The sequence below is a fragment of the Mustela putorius genome, unplaced genomic scaffold (genome assembly GCF_011764305.1).
Source record: "Mustela putorius furo isolate JIRA1106 unplaced genomic scaffold, ASM1176430v1.1 tig00000281_pilon_pilon_pilon, whole genome shotgun sequence".
Taxonomy (NCBI): domain Eukaryota; kingdom Metazoa; phylum Chordata; class Mammalia; order Carnivora; family Mustelidae; genus Mustela; species Mustela putorius.
In genome coordinates this window covers 26,292,719-26,316,827 of record NW_025421343.1, presented here as the reverse complement: position 1 = coordinate 26,316,827, position 24,109 = coordinate 26,292,719, and the positions used below count along the sequence as shown (strand labels likewise).

At 34.5% G+C, this 24,109-nt stretch overlaps 1 long non-coding RNA gene across 1 annotated transcript in view; it reads left to right on the top strand.

Moving 5' to 3' along the window:
- The window catches only part of LOC123391800, a 76,572-nt gene extending 55,875 nt beyond the window's left edge, over positions 1 to 20,697 (top strand). The window contains exons 2-3 of the long non-coding RNA XR_006606530.1: positions 14,985 to 15,141; positions 20,605 to 20,697. This is a non-coding gene — a long non-coding RNA (uncharacterized LOC123391800). The remainder of the gene's footprint in view (positions 1 to 14,984; positions 15,142 to 20,604) is intronic.
- Positions 20,698 to 24,109: the final 3,412 nt, after the last annotated feature.

Below are 24,109 nucleotides of genomic sequence, written 5' to 3'. Positions count from 1 at the left end.
CTTAGGATCCAATAGTATATTAAAAAGATTATCCACCAATGGGGCACCTGGGTGGCTCAGTGGGTTAAGCCTCTGCCTTTGGCTCAGGTCATGATCTCAGGGTCCTGGGATCAAGCCCCACATCGGGCTCTCTGCTCAGCAGGGAACCTGCTTCCTCCTCTCTCTCTCTACCTGCCTCTCTGCCTACTTGTGATCTCAGTCAAATAAATAAATAAAATATTAAAAAAAAAATTATCCACCATGACCAGGTGGGATTTATCCATGGAATGTGAGGGTGGTTCAACATTCCCAAATCAATGAATGTGATAGAACAAATCAATAAGAGAAGATAGAAAAACCACATGGTCCTCTCAGTTGATGCAGAAAAAGCATTTGACAAGATACAGTATCTGTTCCTGATTAAAATGCTTCAGAGTATAGGGATAGAGAAAACATTCCTCAACTTCATAAAATCTATCTATGAAAAACCTATAGTGATGGTACAGACTATTTTATGATGGGGATAGAAAAATAAGCATTCCAACATTTCACCCAGAAAAGAAAGATGGGGCATACCTAGCAATAAAACGTAATTTCCAGTAGTCTCCCTTTTATGCCCTTTCCACTTCACTATTGATAGACCACTTCTAAGGAAGGTGTGTAGTTCTCAGATTTTTAAGTTCTCATTCTTCCTCCAAAGGCTAGTTTTATGTAAATGAATTTATTGGCTGTTGGTTAGTGTGCAAAATTAATACCACGTTTATTTACTGTTGAAATGCTGTATGTAAATATGAAAGAAAATAGGGAAAGGATCCTTCTAATTAAGGATCAGGAGAAGGATATTAGTATAAGCCATAAAGCTAAGCCAAAGTAACTGACATATTTCATGAGTGTCTATGTAAACCCTTAGGAGTATTTTTGTTTTCTGGTTTGGAGAAATAAATTGCCAGTATTTTTTGTTTTGATCTCAACCTCTTCCTTTTACAAAACCTCCATGCTGGGCAACATCTCAAAGAACACTGAGTCGTGAGCCCAAACAATGTGCATTCATACTGCTTAGAGCCTAGAGTTCTCACAGTTAGTGTTTTTTGGCAAGGACTCCCCACTGCCCTATGGTCAATCACAGTAGTTGTTTCTTCTCCAAAGACTGAATTAATCTTCCTTTAGACAAACCCAATATTAATGTCAAGAGAACATAGAAATGTCTTCTGTGTGTGTGTGTGTGTGTGTGTGTGTGTGTGTCTATAGTCATGTATGACAAAGGGGAGGGCCCCAAATTAGATGTTTGCCTCTGAAACTAATTTTATTAGTTACCCTACTGATGTACACCACATCATCAAGAGAGAAAGGATAACTAGTGAGAAGGTTGGAGTAAATATTGACTCCTGGCTGTAGTCAATGCCATACCCCTCTGACATTTGAAAGAGTTGTACAACATTGTCTTCAAAGACAGAGACAACCTGGTCATGTCAAAGAATGCCCTGGGTGATTTGGAGGTTTGTTGTATTTACATTCTGCATTAACATATGAATTCAGGAAATAGTAAGCTGGTCAATAGTTAGGTTTATGAAAAGCTAAAGCTGACTGCACAACACTCTTGAGAATTTTCCTTAACCTATGACTTGGTATTGTCACAATTCTTCTGCCATTGGCTGCTTTACCATTCTGAACTGTATTTTGAATTCTTTTGATTTTAGACTTACGGTCTAAGAACTAAACCTAATGAATTCTTTCGGCAAGTCCAATTTCTAACTTCTGTTCAGAATGCCCTTTGAATCATTCAATTCTGCCTTCTAAACAAAAGGGAAAGTAGGAATTGTAAATAGGGAAAAATGGAAAAGTGTTGAAAGCAGTGAAGATAATGAACTATGACATGGACAAACAACTTGCCCGAGACATAATTGGAGTGAGTGGAGAATCTCAAGTATGAGAAAGTACCTTCTCTGTGCTTTTAAGAAGGCAGGATTTCGAAAAGCTCTTAACTGAGTTAAAAGGTCACATTCGAAAAAGTGGATGGAAAAATCTATTGGCTTTAAATATGTGAATTTTTGTGTGTGTGAGTAATTGACTCATCTAATTAGAATGGAAAATGCTTAGAGGGAGAGAATGAACAGAGAGGGAGTGGGGAGAAAGTTCAACATAAAATAAAGACCCTACTTAATCTACTGTGTTAAGACAATGTGGCCTGTGCTGTTCAAGGGCAGAACTTGTGTCAGCAGCGAACAGACAGTGGAGAGAGAATTTCACCTCACTGGCAAGATATTTCGGCAACATGTTTGCTCTGATCTGGCTTGAACATTTATGGGAAAATGGCAGAAAGAAAAAAAATCAGTAGATTTGGTCTACCATCTTAGAAAAAGTTCTATAGATGGTTCTATAGATGGTTCATATGAGTACAATACTGAACATAGATGGTTCATATGAGTACAATGCTGAAGATAGATGGTTCATATGAGTACAATACTGAAGATACAAAACCTCAGAAGGCAGACTGATGACTGTCATCACGAAAAGTTCAGATATTTAGATTTGTGCATTTTAAATTCTGGTTAAATGTTTTAAGAAGTCAATGAAGGTGAAAAGGGAATAAGAGGATGGAGGGTCACATGATAAAATAAAAACACACTGTAGGAAATTGGACAAGAAGGAGAAATGAAAAGGACAAGTAATGAGGACATATGTCAAGCCTGAATCCTATTTTGCCTGTGTTACCTGGACTTTTCCAGACTTCATACCAGAAAAGCACATCTATGTCTTTCTCTGGCACACAACTCTGTGCACCCTAGGTACTCAAAAAATATTTGTTAATGATGCTATTTCTTATCTGTCCATCACCCTTCAGACAAATTTCATTTCCAAACATCCCTCTCCTATCCAAGAAAATCATTATGTTTACAATTCAGCATTATGAAACAATTGATCCAGAGCACTTTACCTATTAAAACACAATTTAATGCAGGAAAGACGTAAAAGAATGAGTTTCTGAGGTAGAATCTCTCTCAAATACCTTATTCTCCCTCTTGACTATCAGTGGTGAGAATCTGACTGAATAACATTTAAAACTTTGCTTTTCGCGGCAGAGACTGACATTTTCTAAATATGTTTATAGTCTGTCGTAAGACAACGCTTAACTCTTCTGAGCCATATAAAAACACCTACTAACAAAAAAATCCAAATATGTTAGTTTTAGCTCCACAAAACGATTATCCAAGATTTACAATCAGATTGTATTGATGTCCAGCCACACACAATGGTAATTACAACTTAGAACCCGAAGCTATACCTAAAGTCCTTTAAGCATAGAAGAAAAAAATGTATCAACATATTCCTCTGCTAAATGCATCTGGAACTAAAGTGCACTTAATACTGTCTTCACAGCATTTTTCTATTTCATTAGATTAGTATAGTTTCATAATTTGATAACACAAGAACCTATACTTGCTTTTACTTATTATATTTCTAGATATTTAACACCAATAAATACTCATTTACAAGAACTGAATGTCTTTCTTTTTAATTTTGTGACTAGAAACAGGTTTGAAATACAACTAAGTGGATTCTTAAGACTAGAATTGTATTTCTATATAAGTACAGTATTATTTTTTAAAATGAACTTGGTAAAATAAGTGGGAGACTGAGGATTTCTTAAAATGTTTTATTAACTTATGAATCACAAAAATATCTCTTTAGATGGGTGGTTAAAAATGATTTTTTGTCTTTGCAATTCTAATGGAAAAATCCAAATCAAGTTTGATCTGAGGAATTTTCAGTGCCACTGAGAGATCAGAAAACACTTAGAGTGACCTAATCATTAAGGAAAACACAGTAATTGCACTGACATTTTCCAACAACTGATCAAATTGGTTGTTTTAAGCTAATAGAAAAAATCCAGTTGCAACTTAAATATGCAGAAAATAAATCTGACCTAACACATCTTTAACTTTTCATTCACAAAGGCCAAAATGCCACTATTTAATATATAAGCCCTGGCTTAGGATATGTGGATATACAGAATAGATATAATATCTGTGTATGATGGAAGTGTATAGTACATCCTTCTCTAGCTCCTTCTATGGTACCCATGAAAACAGAGGGCATGGTAGGAAAAAAAATCCCACAAATAAAACTAATACATATATTAATAAAATAAGAATCAGGAAAGACTCTCCACTTCCTATAAAATATATAGAGCTGAATTGAAACAGATCATATTGAATAGTCACTGTCTTTAAAAATAGAAGTTGCTCTTTTTGAGGTAGCCATGTCAAAAATCTCTCTCCTTTTGGGGCGCCGGGGTGGCTCAGTGAGTTAAGCCATTGCCTTCAGCGCAGGTCATGATCTCAGAGTCCTGGGATCAAGCCTCGCATTGGGCTCTCTGCTCGACAGGGAGCCTGCTTCCCCCTCTCTCTCTGCCTGCTTCTCTGCCTACATGTGATCTCTCTCTCTCTCTCTCTATGTCAAATAAATAACTAAAATCTTAAAAAAAAATCTCTCTCCTTTTAAACACTCCCAAACCTCATCTGTTCTGCATCTACTTCTATATTACATTACATTAAGGAAATATCCTTGCAGTGAACATGTGTGTAAAGGAGTGGGGGGTAGTGACCAGCAACATCTGTCTAAGGGGGAGGTGAAATTCTTTGTGGCATAGATGAGGCAGAGACATTAAAACAGACACAAAGCAAAACTAATTTTATTGTATTTCAGCTAGGAATGCTGTCAGATCAAAGGAACAACAAATGGGGCTATAGTGTTTTTAAAAAATATAAAAAGTGGATGGCATGGACGTAGCTTTTCTACAGGACTATCAGAGATCAGATTTTTTATTCCCCCAACCCTGCTCTTTTTTGTCGACTATCTTACAAATTTTGACTTATGCATTTGACTTACTTAGTATTCTTCCCACCCAGACATCACATCTGCATGTAAGGGAGAATATAGAGGGAAACGACAGGGTCTTTTGATAAGAAAATTATAAGCTTTACTTCAGTGCAAGTCTCATGAACCAGTGCCGAACCTTTTTGCGATTCCTAAATGCAAGGTAATCCAGAATTTGAGTCTGTTTCTGTGTTTGTTTGTTTATACTTTAGCCTCCATAGTGAGAAGTGGCAAGGAAGAAGTTTTAATATCCATTTCACTATGACTGCCATTGGATACCCAGTAACTATAGAAACACTTCAAAACACACTGGCAAACAAATGAACAAAAACAACCACACTGACCTCTGTCCCATGAAGCCAGTATCTGTATCCAACCAGAAGTCTATACTTTGTTTTCTTTGCTATGAGATCCAGATTGTCCCACTTCATATTAAACTATATATAAGCCAAAAGGCAACTTATTTGTTTCCAAAATACTCAATACATGATAATGGAGAAAGCAGGGAATAACTGCAAAACCCGTATTTCAAACAAAAAAGAATGAAAACATAGAGCAGGCACAGATCTATGGGTCACATAAAATCCAGCTAGTCAAAATGGGAAGAGTTCTCTGTTTTAACAGAAAATTATGTGTCTTGTTTTGCTAAACTCCAATCTCTAGTTCTATCTTCAAGGACCTTTGTTGTCCATGGTCTTCCATAATTGGTAATTCTGCCTTTGGGAGGACTTTTTAAGGGATAAGTAATGTTTGCTTTTTTTTTTTCACTTTTTATTGCAAGATAAATTGTACATACATACGCTAGTACATTAGATTAATACATAGTTTTAAGTATATTAATAAAATAAGCACTTAGATAACTATCCATTATCAAGTGCAATTTATAAACCAATACTAACAACTTTAAAGCCCTTGCGAGCTACCCAGAAGACATCTTTTTCCTTCCAAAATCATAGTCTATTCTGAAACTGCCATTAATTTTCCCCTTGCTTTTTATGTTTTTGTTGTATCAAAGCTTTTCCACATATGTGTACCTATTATAAACATGATATTGATATATTTTGTCTGTTTTTGACTTATATTCAATGTAGAATTTTACTCCATATTGTTGTGACTGGCTTTTTTTCACTCGTTTAAATTTTTAGGTTCATCTATATTGATGTGCTTAGCTATAATTTATTTGTTTTCTCTGATATAAATATCAAAATATATTGATCTATTCTCCTGATGATGAAACTTTTTTTGTTTTCAGTCTGATTATAAATAATGCTTCTATGAATATACTAGTGCATGCATCTTGGTACACATTTGCAAGATTTTTTTTCCATATATTTAGGGATGATGTTGATTCTTAGGTATGCCTATCTTCATATTTACTGTTTTTAAAACTTTTTTATAAAAAATTCACACTACCATCTGCAATATCCTCTATCCTCTATCCTCACAAACACAATATTATTATTTTAATTTGCATTCTTCTGATACTAATAAGGTTGTATATCTTTTGGACACTTTTGTGTTTTCTTCTATTCTATGTGTTCTTTTACTTTGCCCATTTTCATATTTATTGGTTTAAGTATTTTAAATTTTTGCTTTGTATAATTCTTGCTTAAACTCTGGATACTTTCTTACTTTTTTTTGTTTGTGTTGCAAATGTCTTCTTCCAGTTTGGAGGGTGTTTTGTTATTTGTTTTCCAGGTATTTTTTTCAGTTTTTTTTTTTTTTTAATAAATAATGAACATATGTTCTGAATCTTTCACTATAAAATTTACTCCTCTAAAGTTGTTCCCTTTGTCCCATTTGTGAAATTTTTATCTAGCCAGATGTCATAAAAAATTCATCTGTGAGGTTTTGCCTTTCATGTTTAAGTCATTAATCCCATACTAACTATAAACTTTCCATGTAGTTTGCCAATAAATGAAGATCACTCAATAAGAACAGAGGCTTTCCATTCAGAGTTTGCTACAGCAAGGGGCTCTACCACTGTCACTTTCATTTGACAGAGACTCAAAGGCAGGCAGAAGGTGGGAAAAGCTTCATAATAATGAAAAAAAAATCATTAAAGTTATGCTCTGAGGATTGTTGAAAGCAGGCTAATCAGAAGGGGGACATCTATGTGATTAGTTTGGGGAGCATATTTGGCTTTCTCTGGTTCATTCAAAGGTGGAAGAGGGGGAAAAATATGGAAGCTGGGCCCACTGCTGCTGATTTTGTGACTTAATTTCCTAACAAGTTCCTGCAGAGATTGTGAGTCAGAGTTCTGTTGTTCTATGTGGTCTAGTCATTGCCCTTTTGTATGTTAAGTCTCTCCATGATTAACTCGTTTTCCTTCCACCATTTGTTGAAAATTTTCCTGTCTTTTCCCCACTGATCTACATATCCATGTCTTGCAATATCTCAGGTTCCTATATATGTGTGAGTTTAGACTGGGTCCTCAGCAGCATTCTGTTAGTCAGTTTGTCCACTTCTGGACCAATAGCATGATGACTTAAGTATTGTTGTTTATGAACAATATTTGTAATTTTGGAGGTCTTAACCTCTTTTTATTTTTCTTCAAGCCAACCTAGCTTCCCCTGGTCTTTTGTCCTCCAATGTAAATTTTAGGATCTATTTAAGATCCTTAATATTAATATAATTTCATAGAACAGATACTGCTGAGGTAGTGTGTCTTCCTACCTAAGATTATTGGATATCTATTTAATTTTTTAAAATATCCTGAAAACCAGCTAAAGACTAACTGTAATGTAATTTATATGCTTTATTGCTATGGTGAATATCTTTTAATGAAATTTTCTGTTTGTGTGCAGTTTATTTATATATGTACATTTATGTATATTCATCTTACCTCTAGTATAATTTCAACAGTCTAGCTTTAACTTTCATAGTTATTAACTAATTTCATTTACTTGCGTAAACAATAATATACATATTTGACTAATAGAATGCATTTCTCCCCTTAAATCATATGAATTTTAATTTAATTTCTATCTTTTGTTATATAAGACATCTAGTAAAATGTCAAAGAGGGTGTTGGTAATGGGCTTCTTGTACCATCTCTGACTTAAAGAGAATTCATTTAGCATTTTAAAATTAAGCATAATGTTTTCTATAATTTTTATAGATATCCTTTCTTAAAATCTGTATCTTCTACTTCCAGCTTGTTTTAAATATTGTTGGAAGTAGCAAATTATTTTTTATATTGAGACCAACATATTTCATTTGGCTTATTATATTAGTATGTTTTCTAATAATAAACCAAACTAGCTACTCTGGCATAAGGCCATTATATTTAGTGTCATTTTTTACATTGATGAGTTTGTTGATATTTTGTTTGTATTTTCACATGTACATTCTCTTAAATTGATAAGTACTGGTTATATTACCCATGCTATATTTTGTTTCCTTTTATTTTGATATTAAAATTATGTTAGCCTCATCTGTGTGTTGCAGATTTTCCTATTTTCTATCCTCTGAAATATTAATATCAGAATTATATTTTTCCTGTTTGTTTATTGCTTCATGATGTAATGTTACTGAGACTGGTATTTTCTTAGTGGGAATATTTTAAACTACTGGTTCAATTTCCCCATGGGTTAAAGGTTCAGTCTTGAGGTCTGTATACTTCTAGGAATAAGTCATTTAACCATATTATTTTTTAAAATTTCCTCTATACTTACTCCAATACCATCCTTTCAGGGGTATATCAGCCAGCCACCCAGCGGAAGGTACTTTACATTAAATTTATTTTTTGAAGGGAGATGCAGAAATGTGCTTTCACTAGAATGGCTGTATACTATGAATATGGATTGACCTTTTCTGCTGAACCCATAATATGGCATTATCACACTCCCTAGGCTTAATGAGTCTGGTGTAATAAATGCTGTTTCTGACTATGAAATTTCTTTCATAGCAAAAGAAGTGATGAAGGAGGCTCAAGCCTATGTAACTCACAGGTCTTACCATGCACCCCTTGACCCTGAAATAACTTGACTTAGAAGCCAATTTAATGTTCTACCAGAAGCAGAATAACAATTCTAGGAGTGATAAAAACCTGTGAGTTTGATGTTCTGCTGCAGGACAGGTCTATTATTTGAACCAATTACCATTCTATGGAACTTTTTCTCCTATGAAAGAATATAAAGGCCTGGAAATCAGAAAGGGGAAGGGGAAATCAGGGAGAGGGTGTTAGAAACTAACAACCCACTCTTAAGTTCTTATTACCTATCTTCAATACTTTGGTCTTCCACAGTGACATGGACTTCTGTCAGGCCATTCAAGATATACCAAGGTATACCAAGATGCTTCTTGGCAATTGAATCCTTATGCCACTGAATTTACAGGCAATACAGAGAACTTTGGTATTACATGAAGATATTAATTCTGATTATTAAATAGAAATAGAGCTGCTATTGGACTGGAGTTGTATGTAAAACACAAGAGATCCTCTGAGACATCTCCCAGTACTTTTAAATACACTGGAAACAGTTAATGAACTACCATAGCAAATCAGTACAGCTATGTGCATAAATATTATTATTATTTTTTAAGATTATAGTTTGGGTTTCAACACAGAGTTTTTTAAAAAGCGTTAACCAATGAAAGTATGAGCTGAAGGGAAATGAACTTTAATTGGGTAGTAAAGAAAGAAAACAAGGTCTGTAATAGCTTCCCATATTTTATTATTAGATCTATAGTAAGATTGCATGCATATATTTCACTCTCTAGCCCAATTTCATCTGTTTTTCTTTCCTTTTATACTATTATATCCTATGAGGTATACTGATAATTAAATATTAAGTTGACTTCTAAGGTATAGGTTGTCAAGGTGGGATTATGATGTGACAAGAGACCATCACCCAGAGACCTATTTAACAATCTATGAACATTATGCACAACTTAAGAAGTGTAGTGCACATGGTGTCCACTACAATGTTTTGTCAAATTGCAAATAATTCTAAAATGTATTATTTTTTTTAAGATTTTATTTATTTATTTGACAGGCAGAAATCACAAGTAGGCAGAGAGGCAGAGGGAGAGGGGAAAGCAGGCTCCCTACTGAGCAGAGAGCCCAATGCAGGGTTCTATACAAGGACCCTGAGACCACAACCTGAGCCAAAGGCAGAGGCTTTAAGCCACTGAGCCTTCTAGGCACCCCCTAAAATGTATTGTTAAGTGAAAAAAATTCAAATATTTTTGAATGCCCATTTTTGTCAATCATGAGTGTGAATGTAGTGTCATAAGAAACTAAAGCATTATATACATTATATATTATATAAAGAAACTAAAACATTACTTACTAAGGCATTATCTATAGAGTTATAATTTAGGATAATTTATGCTAATTTTCCTATAGTACATAGTCTTTTTAAATTGGTTGGTAAGAAACATGAATTATTTTTATAATAAAATAAGGTTAAGAGAAAAATTAAAATAATAACAAAGCTACAGAATTAAATTTTTGTAGTCATTGATTATGTGCTTTAGAATATGAAATGTACATAAAATATTAAGAAGTGAAAAATGGGTTTATATTGGTATTACTATCATAAATTTAAAGTGCTTTTTTATTTTTTAAAGTGTTTTAAATTAAACAATTTTAACAAACTAGAAAGACCTATATGGACATGTTAAAAATTGACACTAGATTACTTTTGGACAATGCAAATACATGGTAGTTGTGTGCATGTGTGTTTTTCTGTGTTTTATGAATGTCAGATAAAGGTCATGTATTACTTTGTAATAACAGAACAAATGATTACTATCAATGAGGTTTTCTGTAGAAATAAATTTTATATTGGGTTGTATGAATAAAGTTCTGAATTCAAACTAGATAACTTTATTGGTAACAATGCATCCTTAGCTATACATATGAGTAAAATGAGCAAATGCTTCCTTTTCCTTTCTTATGACAAGAAAAATTAAAACTTATGTGAAACACTTGTATTCTGCACAGCATAAGCTCCGGATTAATTAAAATTGTGGTCACAAATATTTATGTCATTATAATTATAATAAGGAACTTAGGTATTAGCATATTATTTCACATACAAGTGGAAGTAATACATTTCAATTTGCTTCTTTGTAGCACTAACTGATCTATTTGGCTTGCCTATATAGCAGGTATTTTCACAAATATTTCTAGTGATTTCCAAATATTATGGGTTTTTTGTTTTGTTTTGTTTTTTTGTTTGTTTATTTTAGGAATGGCCATCTGTGTTTCAAAATGAGGTGTAATATCAGTCCAATATCAATGACTGTTGTGACATATTTTGTTTAGTATTTATTTTCAACCTATTTTCATGAATATTTTATGGAAGAAAGTTTAAAACATGCTAAGCTAGAACATATTAGTGATGTCTTAAGATACAACATTTGGTAAATGATTGCTGATAAAAGTGTAATACTTGCTATGGCTTAAATATAAAGTTGTGTGTGTGCCTGTTATATATATTCAACATTTTCTTTCTTTCTTTTTTTTTTTTAAAGATTTTATTTATTTATTTGACAGAGAGAGATCACAAGTAGGCAGAGAGGCAGGCAGAGAGAGAGGAGGAAGCAGGCTCCCTGCTGAGCAGAGAGCCTGATGTGGGACTCGATCCCAGGACTCTGAGATCATGACCTGAGCCGAAGGCAGCAGCTTAACCCACTGAGCCACCCAGGCACCCCATATTCAACATTTTCTTAAATGATTTTGACTAAAATATATACCTTCAGAAGATATTGGCATTGGCATTTGTTTAATTATCTAATTAGTTCTAGGGTTGATTGATTAGTGAACATTAGTTATGTCATATTATCATTGAAAGTGAGGAAAATTAAGATCATATTCAGCTGGACAAAGAACAGTGGAGAAAATCTGTGTTATTTGAGCCTATACATAATAAAGAATTCTTGGTACCTTTAAAATGCTATATTGGGGCGCCTGAGTGGCTCAGTGGGTTAAGCCTCTGCCTTCGGCTCAGGTCATGATCTCAGGGTCCTGGGATAGAGTCCTGTATCGGGTTCTCTGCTCAGCAGGGAGCCTGCTTCCTCCTCTCTCTCTTCCTGCTTCTCTGCCTACTTGTGATCTCTGTCTGTCAAATAAATAAATAATTCTTTAAAAAACATACTATATTAAGATCACTGTGAACAAATGCTTACTTTCTTCAGATATTTTTAAAAAATGAGATCTATATGAACTGATGATTTCTTTGGGATAAAATCGGTGCAACCCATGAAACTGATGACAGAGCATTTTTCACCTTTCTGTGTGTAAAAATCAAGCATTGATCACAATAAACTCCACCTCAATTGGCTCAAACATAAAAGGATGTATTATCTCAAATAACAGAAAGTCCATATATAGGATATGTTTCCATGGTGACAAAATTGGGTTTTGGCCCTGATTTACTGCCATTCTTTTGGCTCTGTGCTCTTGCCACATATTGGCTTTGTCTTCAAAATGGAAGCAAAACAAGTCCAACAGCAAAAGGAGAACCGTCTCTGATTTGTGTACTTTTAATTTAATCAACAATGTTACTGCATTACTTCAAAAGACAGTTATTGTTTGTCTGAATGCTGGTAATGCATTGTTGGTAATGCTGTGCCCTCTCTCTTGCTAATGTCAAATGTTATTACTTAGTTGATGATGACCAAATGATTCTAATGTAAATTGATATTTTTCCTTTGTCATATTTAGTCAAGTCATCTTTTTACCCCAACAGTCTTTAAATCCTGATGATTATTACTCATTTCAGTTATTACACTGAGGATTGAAAAATGATGACTTCTCCTTCTACCATTTTTTTTTTTAATATTTAAGTGTCATTCTGTAAAAAGTGACTTACACCCTGTCCCCTTGCTATTCTGTCTTTTTTCCTTTCTTTCCCTTTCATTTTCCTTCTCTCTCTCATCCTTTAGAAAAAATTACATTATGAACCCATAAATCTTTTTTTGTAGTTGTTAATATGCTGCAATTCTGGTTGGTTTGTTTGTGTGTGTGTGTTTTAAATTCAATTAGCCCTAACTGTTCTATTTGAAGTTCAGATTGTCTCAAATTTGCCCAGTGAGAAAATCTTTAAGTTTCTTTGTATAGTTTTGACATAACTTGTTAAGTCTTGAACACTCCTAGGCTTACGATGTACTTTTCCAACTCTAGAATCATCCATTTGCCAGTGTCCTTTTTTTGGGGAAAGTTACCTGGAAAGCAAGATCTCAGCACTATGTGGGCTTGCTGATACTGAGGTATCTTGTCTCTAAGTGACTTTATGGACCAGATTCAGACTGATTTTTTTTTTCATTCAAATCCAACATGGAACTTTTATTTTCCTTTATTCCATATTTGTCTCCTTTCTCCTTTCTAGGCAGCTTGATATACATGGCTACAAAAATGTTCACATGGCAAATGTACTTTTGCCTGTGGTATTTTGAGTTTGCAGAGGTTAACCATTTGGGTAAAATTCTAGGAAAGGACTTATTGGGACAAAGAGGAATGCATACATAATTTGGTTCAATATTGCCAAAATTTCCATAAACCTATAAAGTTTTATCATATTTCATTCTCAGTAGCAATGTATGAGAGTTCTTGTTTACCAACCTTCACCAGCAGACTGTTATCAAGCTTATCAATATCTGCCAACTTGTAGGTGAAAAAAGCACCATGGTACATTTTACTTTGCATTAAGGAAGATTAATTTTCTATCTGTAGTGTAGATTGTGAAATTTTATCCCAGTTCATTACTTATCTTTTATCTTTGCTTATGGTATATTTTGCTATTAATTTTGGGGGGGTTTGTAGGGTCTTCTGGATCTTGAAGTCATACTTTGAAAGATTTTCTTCAAACCCGGGTTCTAAAGGAATTCATCAAGTTATCTTTCAGAATTTGTATTTTTTTTTATTAACATTTACATTATGATCTATTTGAAATTTATTCTGGTGCATAGTATAATGGGTATTTAAGGTTATCATAAATAATTTCTCTGGTCTGAAAGGGCAATTTCTATTTATTTACCAGTTTGATTTGTTCTTATGGTTCTTCTTACTATTATTAAACTCTTACCACATCTGATACAATTTCTTTTAAAAAAACAATCCATCTTTGTCATCAAGTGTGTATTATTTCTAAGTTGTGTTCTAAAGAAATTAGTAATACCAAATAAATCAGGAAGTGAATAAACATTTTTTATATTTTACAATTTCAAAAACTCACCAGTACATATTGAAATAAAATTAATGTCACTTTTCAGTTCAAGCATTTTCTTGCGTTTTATAAAAGAAAGGACTGATGGTCAACTGATATATTTTTATTATTTCTTAGTAGTTTTATTCTTATAAATATGACTTTAAAATATATTTATCCAAATAATGATATTCATTCAGATTCTGCTTGGAGAGTTTTGATATTTTGAAATTGCTGTGCTTCATGACATTAATAATAATTGTTCTCAGGTGTGGCATGGGTAAATAAAGATAAAAAGTTTAGGAATATTGGTTATTTTTGCAAGTGTGTTAGCATTATTAAGTGGGATGGCTTTAGACATAAAACTGCCAATCCTTGGATCTCAGTATTATAATCTGAAAACTAAATATATTAGCTTAAATATCTACCTTAAAAAAGCTGTTTTAGGGGCACCTGGGTGGCTCAGTGGGTTAAGCCTCTGCCTTTGGCTCAGGTGATGATCTCAGGGTCCTGGGATCGAGCCCCACATCGGGCTCTCTGCTCAGCAGGAGCCTGCTTCCTCCTCTCTCTGCCTGCCCCTCTGCCTACTTGTGATCTCTCTCTCTCTCTCTCTGTCAAATAAATAAATAAAATCTTTAAAAAAACAAGCTGTTTTAATGACTAAGTGAAATATTGGTCATGAAACTTTTGTTATTGTTATGTTATATTGGATTTATTTTTTATTAATACTAATATTTTAATATATTTAAGAATTCTAGATTTAATATGTTTACCTGGATTCATACAAAAATTATATGCTTTGTGTAAAACAGTCATTTGGGAGAAGTAGGAACTCATTATGATGTCCTTGCGACCTGCTTAATTCATAGGACATTCTCACCTTATAATTTTAGACATTATCATTATCATATGTATTCTTTTAATTATTAGCTGTAACTATCACTCTGTATTTAATCTCTTTCCTGCCAGGTGAAATCATTTCCTCTCTGCACTTGCAAACTTAATCCCAGGCACATTCTTTGACGTGAGATCTTGCTCAGTAATGGAAAATGCCTGCGGAAGACTGCTGGATGAAAGAGACTTTGCCTAGCAATGAAATTCACTGCCCAAGTCACCTGTTTACAAGGTATTTTATAACCTCTTCCCTAAATCTTACCACCTGAATCTTCTACTTCGGGTTGGTAGTTTCCATCAGAACAAAGCCAGCTTGGCAGCTAAACTGATAAGCAGTCCTCTAAGTGAGCTGGTTTGAAGTGTGAAGATGAGCTTGGGAAAAAGAACAACTTTTCTCTGTCCTTCCTTGACCTTCCTCCACCACTGTAACTGTCCTTCTCAATCTGGATACTATAGCTCAAGTCAGGTAGACAGATGGCAACAGTGCCTGGGTATTCCAGATAATCCAAATATAAGTAATTAGGAGTGTATTATATTTTATTATCTTAGATTACAAGTAAAATATTTAAAATAAGGTTTGTATTTTGGAGGCTAGATGAAAATTTTGATAGTTTCCAATAGACATGTTTATTTATGAACATGAACAACAAACTTTATTTGAGAATTTGTTTGCATGAATTGAAATATTATAGTCTATATCTTTAAACACTGATATCATTATGCATACAGATTTATCTTTCCAGATATTAAAGTAGTATAATATAATTATAGCCTCTCAAATGATCCTTATGAGGATTTAAGTGCTTTACTAATGCCCTATGATTAAACCTCTCACTTCTCTTATTATATTGGGGGGAAAAGTCACATAATTATATTCTAGTAGGGCATTTCCATTTTTATTTATAAATATTATCAGTGTACTATACCATCCAAATAAAAGACAATTACATCTTCAACTTTTGCATATATAAGAGTCAAAATTGGTTTTTATTAGAGCTTGTTTATTCTATGATCCTAAGCCATTGTCCTCTACTTGACATCTTGAAGGTAATTTTGCAGAATGATAAAAGGAACCATACAAGATATTAGCTGTATAGCATTCTGTATGCTCAGAGACCAGTAACCTAGAATGCTTGAAGTTTTTCTGTAGCCAACACCAGTTAACTAGAGTCATTTAACTTCATTTCCATACTTACTTTTTTTTTCTTTTTCTTTCTTTCAAATTATGAAATCACATCTACACTTCTCAGCCTAATGTCAGTCATTGATTCTTTGGTGTTCCAAACCTTATTTCAGAATTAGTCTCCACATTCAAACTCCTGTTGTGAGTGTGCATTTTTGCTATGTGATGTTTTCAGAGCTCCTCACCCTAAAGTATTAATCCCGCCCCTTATCATGTCACCATTAATTCCTTTGTTGTCATTTTTACACTTAACATGCTACAGAGCCTCTGTTCTGTAATTTGCAGTGTGGGCAGTGCTGCTTCAGTAAACCCTTCTGGAAAGGACTATACTGTAAATCTGTATTAGCAAACATGTTTTGCCATTTAATACTTCAATAAAGATGAGTAGGCATAGCATGTAGACCTTCAGGAGAGGAGGCTTCAGGGAGCTGATATAACTACTTACTGTAATATTGTAAAATCCTAGGAACCCATGTCATGTCATATCCTTCTCTGTATCCTCACCTATTACCTAAAGTCATGAAACTGAGTAGAGTGTTAGGAGCCAAAATGCTAAAGACAGTTGCTTTGGTGTGTATCTTAGCTCAGGTAATTCCTAGCTTATGATCTAAGTGAATACTTAACCTTTCTCTGAATGAGTTACTCCACCTGTGAAAGGGGCTAATAGTGCTTCACCACGTGGTGAGGTGAGGATTACATGACTGACTATAAGTGAAATGCTTAGAACACTGCCTGGCACATAGTGAAATTCACATAAGTTTTGCTATTATAATTGGTGCATTGAAGGTGCTAACTATAAAGCATCAGTTATTTAATATGCTGGGATGATTCTTACATTGTTTTCACCTTGGCTGAAAACTTCTAGTAACTGTAGAAAGAATTAATTTTCTGCAGTTAGTAAAAAAAGGAAACAAAGAAAGGAAGAAAGGAAGAAAAAAAGGAAGGAAGGAAGGAAGGGAGGGAGGGAGGAGAAAAATGAAAAATTGACCTGAGAGAATGGACGGCTACCCTGACAGCAGTCATAAAGGATGTGAACAGCACAGGGCAGAGAGGATCCATGGACAATGGGGGAAAGGCAAAGGAAAGAAGCCTTAGTAGAAGTTTCCTTAGGTGAAGCTAAATAAAGATTTCTGTAACACTTTAGGATGGAGAGATTTCTGCTTAAATCCTGTTTGGGAGAAGAGGATGATAAACAAATAAATAGTATAAAATGATATAAAATTATTGAAATTTAATATAACAAAATTCACTGATTTTTTTTTATCTGTAGCCTGTCTTTGTAATTATAAGGAATCACAGAGATTATACTGTTTAACCATATATATATGGATATATATATATATATATATATATACACTTTTGATTGTATTTTATAGCTTGGTTTCATTTATTCTGAATTTATAAGGCATTTATGGCATTTATAAGGCATTTATGGTTTCATTTATTCTGAATTTATAAGGCATTCACTTATATGATCTTTAGTGAAACCATGTTTAGTGTGATTGAATCAACACAACTGAACATGTGCATCTCCTTCCTGCTCTAAATTTCTGGGAAAGACATGAATACTTAGCTAGAGCTCTGGGACACAAGATGTATACTTCATGGATCCAAAAGTCTGAAGATACCTTGAAAGACAGAAGGAACTACTGAGCACCATTTCTACAAGAGAGGGTTTGCCTGAAAGGTCAAAGCAGCTACTTGCTTAGGAAGCAGCAGATGAAAGCAGGGGAGATTTCTTGGACAGCCTTCAGGGTTATGGCCAGTGTACCTGTAAGAGAAATGACCAGACACACTGCTCTGCCTCAAATCAGCAGGCAATAGGCAGGTGGATGCCTAGAAGGGGACATAGAAAAATGGGTACCACATCCCACACCCAGAAGATGAGCAGCAAATGCATACTTCATCCTGTCCCCGTGATCACTGGGGGTATCTGCAATACATGGAAGTAGTATTTGTGGAAAGCTCTACAATAAAAGTGAATGTCCAAAAAAGAGACTCCCAGCATTTGAGAAAATCTAATAATGGGTCCAACAAGAAAGGCACCAAAGTCAACAATTAGTTTATAAAAAAGAAAATGAAATTTAATTTGAAATAAAATATAACATAACTTCCTTGAGTGGATAAAATAAATTTCAAATTCATGTAACAACAACAAATTCATGTAACAAATTCATGTAACAAGAGGTTGTGAAATGCACACACACACCCCCACACACACCCCCCTAATTCTTCCCCCAGATTTCTGCTTCCCCCAGATTCCTCCAGATGTCTCTCTATCTCAGTTCCTTCAGGTTTTTTATGAAGTCTAATTATACAAGAGAAGATTTTTCCAACCCCTCTGTTTAACTAGTATTTCTTTCCAGTGTGTCCAACACAAGCATATCCCCTATCCTTTTTACCTGCTTAGTACCTCACCCAGCTTCCTTTTCCCCCATAGAGCTTATCAGCACTTGATCTATCAAATGTGTATTGTTTTTATTTTATACCAGAATATAATCTCCATCTGGTCAGATTGTCTGTTTTGTCTTTCATTGGGACCTCTATGCTAAAAAAATCCCTAGTATGTAATAAAAACCTAATAAATAACTTGTTAAAATAATTAACACATTTTTGCAAAACAGGTCATACCTCTCTTAAACCTCTACATTTACCCCGAATGTTCTACAAATATTTGTAGTTTTAGTGGGTATGTTAAGTTTAGCTGTCCATGTTTTACATCACTTATATGTAAACTAGAATTGAACATCTTATAAAAAATTGTGAGATTCAGATATTCTTGGGAGATTTAAAAGTATTAATGAATATTTCAGACACCAGATATTTCATCAAATTTAGGTGGAAAAAAAAAAAAGAATAATTCCATTATTTAACTGCTCTTAGGAATAGAGAGTTGTCTTATGGCAGTGATTTCAGTTGGAGTAGAAAAATGAGAATTGGTCCAGACATACTTCTTACAAGTCTTTCTGGCCATATGTGAGTACCATGAAACTTGGTGGCTGGGGTTTTTTTCTCCTTCACATTCAGCATCCTGGCATAGGGTCCAACCCAGGATAGGTCATCAATAAATGTTTGTTGAATTAATGATTGCATGAGTAATTTGTTTTCCAAAAAGTAAAAATTCATGTTAAATCATTCTTTCTGTTTTTTACCTTTATAATTTTTCCCTTCTAACTTGTTTATATATTCTAAACTCTAAATACTTAGGCATTCAGACTTTTTAGCGTATATATTATCTCTTTGAGCAGAAGTTAGCTAGAGGGTAAAATGTCTCTGCTTCGCATGGTGTTTGTTATCTACTTTCTAAATATCCTTCATGAGCTTAAGGCTAATGGGGGAGACAAACAAGTTAGCAAATGCCTGCAAAACATTTTGTACTGGGTGATAGCCATCTGCATAGGGTTCTGATGCAGGCAAAGGAGCAGCAGAAATGCTTCAGGAAGGTGTTGATAATGAGTAGATATTTGTAAAGCTGAAAAGTAGCAGAGAAGTCCAGTCAGCAAGAGCAGCTGGCCTTTGTTAGGGTTTCCAGGAACAGGCTATAGCACTCAGTCACTGGCATGACAAAAGAGGTGGTTGTAGAAGCAAACAAAACACAGATGACTGGAGCCTTTTAGTCATTCCTTTGTAAATATACCCAACACACAACGAACGAGAGTCTACAATATTCTAGATTCTGGCAATAAAGCTGTGGAGACAAATCATTGCCCTTATTTTCTAGTGGTAAAAATAGATCCTTACATTCTAGTGGTAAAAATAGATCTTAAAAAAAAAAAAAAAGGAAAAAAATATGTGCAGTATGATGAACATAAAGTAAGCACTACAAGAAAAATAATGCAGTCAGAATAGGAAATATCAGAGGACAGTCAGGGAAACTGACATTTATTTAAAGCCATAAAGAGAAAGAAATGAGCTAGGTAGATAACTGTATGTGGTGGTGGCAGGGGTGGAGTACAGGGGTGGGGTGCGGGAACAACCAATGCAAACACATGGAGACAGAAGCAAGCCTGAACCATTGGTGAGAGAGACTAGCCTGGAGAGAGGCAATGATGTTCCCAGCTCAGGAGGACTTGTAGGGAGCAGGATGACACTTAAGGTATTGCAGTGAGGAGTAAGATAATGTATTAGTTATATTTTGATTGGGTTACGTGTGTGCCCAGAGAGAAATGAGGAGATCCATTCAAGTCATTCTTCAGTAGTCCTGAAGTCTACGAAGAAAAGGCTTTAAATAAGGTGGTTGTGGTCAGATGTGCCCTATGTCATCAATAGGTCAAGTAAACATTGCCTGAAAATGGAATGTTATTTGAAACAAGAATGATGACATAACTATACGCACTAAAATTACAAATATTTGTGGAACATTCAGGGTAAATGTAGAGGTTTAAGAGAGCGAAAAAGGAGTCTTCTCAGATTTGTTATGAAAAGTAGTATGGATATAATCTCAAAGGGATCAGGGGCCACAAAGTCATTATTTGAAGGAAAATATAATGGTTTGTTTTGTATTTTTGGCAGATGTTTTGTAAGCCAAGTGGCAGAAAGATTGAAAATTGTCATACAAGAAACAGAGTCCCAGAAGGAGGCTCTTCTAATAGTCTGTTGGAGAGGTAAGTGCATGGACCAGGATAAGGTTTGAAAATGTAAACTAGTTTGCTCAGAGAACACTTGAAATCAGTTTTTATATTGTGCCACTTTTAAAGATTAGGCTTTTACTTGGCTGTTTTAACTCTGACCCATTTGTATATACGAGCAAAGTGAGCTAGTTTTCTTACAGTGAAGGTAGTTGGCTGCTGGTGACTCATTCCAAGACCCTGGTCTCCTTCCTGAGCAGTGGCACATATTTATAGACAGAAGGATTGAGGTTAAGGGTTCAAATAGGAATTGTTAAATTGCATCTTTCCTTGTGCAAAGCTAATAAACTCAGAGAGGGATAGAGGCAGTGGCCTTGGCCTCATTAACAACATTTTCGAGCTTCTCCATATATTCTTCTCTTTAGAACAAATGCATCCAAGGTTGCCAGCTACTTTTAGTTTTTTATCTTTCCAAGTATTTTATCTTTAATCTCCTTTCAGTCAAATCCTGTGTGTTTCTATTTTTAAAAAAAAGAACTTTACAAAGTAGTTGCCATGAGGGTTCAGAAAACTCTGACCAAGTGCTCCAGGCAGGCTTTGTCATAATGTGAAAAATTACCGGTGAGCCTGTCTTTGCCCTGCCCTAAAGAATGCCCTTTGCAATAAAACTATGCGAGTCTCTCTTGGGTCTTGTCTTCCGGGGTTTCCCAAGGGTGATAGAACGTTTCTCTCTTAAACCGGAGTTTGAACAGTTTGTGGGCTCACTGTGAAACTGGGCGATGTTTTATGAATCAGTATAAGGGTGAGTGGGTTTTCAGAATAAATAAATGTAGTGTGAGACTTTCACTTAACAGACTTGAGGCTTAAGTCTATATGACAAGCTTTCATAGGCCAGGCAAGGCAGACCCAAATATTTTCAGGGATCTGACAAATATATAATGCATGAAACTGGCTGGTATCTGACCCTAAAAGATAATGGAGCCAAGGAAACAGAGTGGATGCCCCACTCAATGCCCTAGAAATTCAGTGAGGGAATGGGGTTCTAGAATGGAGGAAGAGACTTCTTCCTTCAGAATGCATAGAGAGGGAGCTGACATTTCACTGTTGGAACTAAGAGTGGAATATAGCACAGGAGTGATAGGACCATTAAATAAATGGAGGAAGAAGAACAGAGGTAGAGTCACATCAGTAGCCATAGGATAGAAAGTAGGAGTCTAGGTGTGATGATTCATTTAGCATGGGAATTCATCTCTGTACAATATTTGTCAGTCTGAGTCATACCTCCTGTGGACATACTTCTGTCTTTCTTATAGATCAGGGATTGACAAACATTTTGTAAAGAGCTAGACAATAAATATTTAGGTTATGTAGGCTGTATGATCTCTGTTGCAACTCTGCAACTGCTGTAGTCATTTACAGAAGCAACTATAAAAAGAAGTGTATGCATATATGAGTGTGGCTAGGTACCCATGAAGTCTTATTTATCAAAATGTGTTGTGAATCAGATTTGGCCAGTGGACTGTAGTTGGCTAACCCCTGTTACAGGTGATAAATTTGCTACTCTTTCAAGAATGCTGAACATCACCTAATTCTTAAATTAGAGTAGTTTTTCTCTCTATTTAAAATCCCTCTTTCTGCGTCTTTAATCGGATATTTTGGACAATTCTTAAGGTAGTTCACAACTATAAATAAATTTCTAATAATTTTCATCATATGTATTCATATATTTATTCACCTAACAGATATTTATTAGGTTACAGTTTTGCACCTAGCATAATCTTTGTTACCAGGAATATTGTAACAAACAAGATAGATACAGTTCATGACAGTAAGAATAATAACAGTTTATTGGAATTGTGACTTTTACTGGTGAAGATGAAAGATGACATTCTGAGTCAGTTCTGTTGGAAAGTGCGGAAATCATCTGTAAACTTTCTCTCTGGAACTCAGGAAAGAAAATACATTGAGCAAAATAAAGAACTGAAGGAAATGAGTCTGAGTGGAGAGCATTTCTGTTTGCACTTCCCTCATTGCCACTTGTGAGTTGTAATTGTGGGATCAGGCCCTAAGCAACAGGCACCAACCGTTCATGTCACCTGCTCTTTAGCTGATGCTGGTATAGCATAAGCTCTTTCCATCCAAGAACTTCTTTACCTTTTCTGTGGCTGTTTTATTCTCATAGAAATTTCTATTATGATAGAATGGGGAGAGATATCCTAAAATGTGATTAAAATAAGGATTTTTTTTTCTTGCAATGTGATGACCAAATATTCTTTTTTAAAGCCATGATAATGGTTTCTCGTCATGGTCCAAAAGCAAAGAATAAACTGGTTAAAATGCTTGATAGAGCCTGTGATATCAGTACAAGCGCTTAGCAAGAGAGCTGAGGGCTAAAGTGCCCCATAAAGCATTCCATAGTAAAAGTGATGATAGTTATAGTAAAATAAAATAGGATGGTAGCCAAAGTGAAGATTTACTGCGACTTCTCAAACAATATAATAGCAAAAAGAGTGGGATGGATTTTTTTTTTTCTTCTATATGATAGTTCAACAGCCCACAATTTTTCCTTCTGTTATTTTCAAAAATAAATCTTTCACAGTTCTTAAATGTGCCACTTCCTCATTGTAACTGTGCAACATTATAGTTTGAGATAATCAAGAACCCTGAAGGCAAATACTTTTCAAAGTTTTTAGATCGAGCATGAGAACATAATCCTTGTGAATGCCATTTATGCTGTATTTCTATCATGGTATCAATTATTTAGGTACAGCTTCTGATCTTGATACATTGTGCAGTGAAGAAATAGTTGCACAATGGGATGTGCATGGAGGATGAGGGAAGTCATATATTCGGATGGAAGTAGAATGGTTGCATGTGGATAAAGAGAGGTGGAAACATTTTTTAAAGTATAGTGAAAGCTTAGCCTATCTCAGTTCAGTAGGTACTTTTTATACTATCATTTTTACATTGAGATATAAACAACTTATTAAACACATAGATAAATAAACCTTCCTTTCTAGTTGGTTTACTGTCTGTAAATTTGAGATATTGCCTGGGTGATTTAATTTGATTCTTAAAATGGAATAAGATAAAATCTGATTATGTTGCTTTGTTTAATAAAATGTCACTTTATTTATTTGATCACTACTGGTCTTTTTACTTTTCAGCTTCTTTAGATGATTGTTTAAATGTGCAATGAGATTTTCAATCTTCCCTATCCTACAGCAGCTCTATAGCCCTCTTTTAAGTACTTGCATTGGTAAATGTGATCATGCATTTATATATATGTATACTTATATATTTGTAAATTTACATTTATATATGTATACTATATATGTATATGTATTTCTCCTACTACATTTAAGGCAATAGGTATTCATATGTTAATAGTAAGGTGTTATATGTATTGCCTTGAACATTGGAATTTAATAATTTAGTTATTGAAATAA